A 3,476-nucleotide genomic window follows, 5' to 3' on the forward strand; every position below is an offset into this window, starting at 1 on the left:
CACACCTTTCCAACATTGGTGTTTCTGTGACAATCCATGGGCAGTGTTACAAAGTAAATGAGTATATCAATATCAGTTTTTATTATGTGTTCATGGGTCTATATTTCCAACTTTCATCAAGATATTCACATGTTTCTGACAACTTTCCGACTAGGTAACACTTTGCTTAAAGGTCGGGTCTATAATGCATTATAATCACATTTATAATGCATTATAAATGTGATTATAGTGCATTAAAGACCCGACCTTCAAGTAAAGTGTAAACTGGTAGTTATAATGTGCCATTCCACTGAGTTGCATTATGACCAGCACTTCTAAATGATATTATTATAAGTTATAATACTTCATAAACCTTGTTAGGCATAATTATAAACATTCATGTTTATATTACAAGTGTCATAATGCCAAAGTGCATCGTAATGCATTATAAATGTGGTTATAACGCATTATAGACCCGACCTTACCAAATATTTTATACAAGACGGCATTTAATGTATGGGAGGCCTTAGATATGAGGGAAAATGTTGTGTTTTGTTCTACCCCCAGTTGTGGTATCCCAAAAAACTTAAGCCCTTTTTGGTAGTTAGTCACTAGGCTAAAGAGAGTTCCTGGAACTTTGCTGCTTGGACCCCTATTAAATAAAAAAAACAAGCACATCTTTAACATATCCAAATACCATGCACATGTACTGCGTGCCATGCTCACGGAAATAAGATGGTGCAGGGTGCGGTTAAGCCACAGTATAAAGCGTTAGCTTACACAAAGAACACCATTCATCGTGATATCACTTGATCCTATGGAGATTTACCTGGCGGTGGGGGGTTACATTTCACCTCTCATAGCACCAACTATTCATTCTACTTGTTGAATAGTTGAAACGGATGCAACGAAATAGTAGCCTACACCCCATCCCCATCCTCCCTGCACCCATTTTGAGGTTATAATACCTATACCAGGCTGTGTGATTCAGCCTAGAAACTTTTTTGTGTCAATTTGGGAAAGTATATGCCACACATTATAGCCAGCCGATGTGGGAACAATAATATTATAAAGCAATGAGCCCCCAAGAGGCCATGGTTTACAGTGATTTTAGAACAGCTTAGGGACATTGCTAGGTATACAAGGCAGAGCAGGGCGCCAAAAAACTCAGATAAAAAGGCATATTGAGGAGAATGCTGATTAGAACCATTGGGGTTTTAAGGTATAGCCCTTTATTAGACTTATTAAGAATCGTTCAGGTCCAAAAGCAACTAGACTCCTGGGAAGATGCCTGCGTAAACAGTTCATAAAATAATAACCAATTATTATTACATGAGCCAGATGTGATAGAAAAGACTATTTAAACAGTACAATTAGAAACGTTATTCCAAACCACCATCAGATGGAAAAACAATAAGACACGTTCTTCACTCACTTGTCCTGCAATCTATTGGTGAGATACAGAATGACAACATTATGTCACAATTTATAGTAGCTAGAAGCTGCAATCAGTACACTAAAGGCCAGTAGATCACCAGGCAGTGATAGCTTTCCATCAGAATGATATATCGTTGCTGTCGAGCAGAAACCTCTTATCTCCATATTCTAACTTTTTGTGTTTTTTTTTGTAAATTAAAGCCCTACTTGATCACACTACAGCGTCACACGAAAGTATCACAAGTAGCAGATCCGCAAGCTCGTTTTGAGCTTATAGATCTGTTACTTTTGCTATTTTTGAATTTAAATCCTGAAAATAAACAGCTTTGGACATATGAGGTTTCCACCCGACAGAGACGATATAAGGCCTTTGAGAAAGAGCTAGGACTTCTGCTTTTGTCATGTACTTCACCCCCAAAATGACTTTTTTTCCCCTATCAATTACTTTAACAAGCCTTTAAGGAGTATTTGTGTTTTTCTTACATGCCTTCACTGCGAATGAAGAATTAAAAAACAGAGAACATACTTGATTATATAAATAGGAGGCCAACATCATCCCTTTGGACTTCAGCACCAGAATACAAACTGTTCAAATGAATATGAACGGTGATTTTCATGATTTACGACTCTGTGCCTATCGGTACATAACTCAGGCGGCGCTGAGTCGGCTCAAGCAAACGTCGCAACATTCGGCACGGCAACTCGCTCACTTTAGCTCGCTCGGTGGTGCCTCTCGTGGCTCCAGTTCGCTTGAGACGGCGTGCCACCGACGCGGTCCAAAACTATACTTTATACAATGTCGGTAGGTCAGTATCTCTTGATAAGACCCGATCAATAGCCTGATTAAATGTGGGTAGGTCAGTATCTCTTGATAAGACCCGATCAATAGTCTGATTAAACGTGGGTAGGTCAGTATCTCACCTACTTAGACCATTTAATCGTCTGACTAAACATGATAATGTCCCATTCAGTGCATTGACAGCATCCGAAATGGGTGGCGTGGTGCTACTACTGGCAAACCTGTCCTCTAACCCATTGGTTCTCAAAGTGGGGTCCGGGGACCCCCAGGGGTCCTTGAGGGAGTTCCAGGGGGTCCTCAGCTAAATGATAGATTAGGCACCAAATGGACCCTTATGGGTCTGTAACTCTGAGAGTGTACAAATGGAACCAAATGGACCCTCACGGGTCCATTTGGTTCCATTTGTACACTCTCAGAGTTAAATTGACATAGATTTTACAATATAAATTGCGGTCCAAGTGATAGAAATGACATTAAATGGGGGTCTGTAGCCCTAATGCATGTCAAACTGGGGGTCCTTGAAATTAAAATGGTTGAGAATCACTGCTAGAGCCGTAAAAAATCTTCTCTTATGGGGGGGGTCCCTGGCATATCTTTTGAAATGGGGGTCCGTGGGCTAATAAGTGTCAATTTGGGGGTCCTTGACATGAAAAGGTTTGAGAACCACTGCTCTAACCTCTTCGTAAAAGGTCCTGAAATAAAAACCCAAACCAGCACCGGTCATGTTTGACTGTGGGTTGAACTCTTAATTCAACCAGAATCAACCTGCTAGCAGAGGTGGAAAGTAACTAACTAGATTTACTCAAGTACCTGTACTTAAATACAATTTGAGGTACCTTTTCTTTTGAGGTACTTTTCTTGAAACTTTATAATTCTGCTGCACTTTTTTTTACTAGTTACTTTTCAGATTTTGATTATTAAACACATTTTGATGCCAATACTTTTATACTTTTACTGAAATAACATACATAATACAGGACCTACTTGAGTATTGTTTTTACATTGTGGTATAACTATACTTTTACTTAAGTAAAGTGAGTAGTCCGAGTAGCCTACTTCTTCCACCACTGCCAGTAATGATGACTCATACATTCATTCTGTCAAGTTTCCAGTAAAGTTGGCTTTATACTGTGAGAGGAACGGGAGACGACCGGCTCCACTTACAACCACCACCAAAGTACCTGGCATCACCTCAGATTACCCGTAAACATCCCCTTTGTAGTGTGGGAGGACAAGGACGAGGAAGTAAATACAGAGGAGG

This window comes from Gymnoscopelus microlampas (genome assembly GCF_963454915.1).
Source record: "Gymnoscopelus microlampas genome assembly, chromosome: 11".
NCBI classification, from domain to species: Eukaryota; Metazoa; Chordata; class Actinopteri; order Myctophiformes; family Myctophidae; genus Gymnoscopelus; species Gymnoscopelus microlampas.